The sequence below is a fragment of the Sceloporus undulatus genome, chromosome 11 (assembly GCF_019175285.1).
Source record: "Sceloporus undulatus isolate JIND9_A2432 ecotype Alabama chromosome 11, SceUnd_v1.1, whole genome shotgun sequence".
NCBI classification, from domain to species: Eukaryota; Metazoa; Chordata; class Lepidosauria; order Squamata; family Phrynosomatidae; genus Sceloporus; species Sceloporus undulatus.
The window spans coordinates 8487417-8487884 of NC_056532.1; positions in this window are offsets into that span (position 1 = coordinate 8487417).

The window sequence follows — 468 nt, forward strand, 5'->3', positions numbered from 1 at the left end:
AGATCATGAAATTGTGCCGGAGGACCTACAAATGCCTAGAGAAATGCTCACTCTAGGAATATCTAGATCCTTCAGCGCAGGGCTATGGCCAATATCTGCCAGAGGCTGACCATGAAATTGTGCCGGAGGAACTATAAATGCCTAGAGAAATGTTCTCTCTAGGAATCTCTACATTGTTCAGGGCAAGGCTATGGTCAAGATCTACCAGAGGTTGTTCAGGAGGACTTACAAATGCCTAGAGAAATGTTTTTTTCCTAGGAATCTCTAGGTCCTCCAGTGTGACGTTTGGCAGAAGTTGACAGCAAAGTCATGCTGGAGGACCTAGAGAGTACCAGAGAGAACATGTTAATCAAATCCGTGAATAGTCAGATCCTCAAAGCTCAACACCGCAAATGTGGAAGGCCAACTGTATTTCGGAGGTGCAAAACTGTCTCATGTGGCATATGCAAGAGGAGAACAGGACTTAGG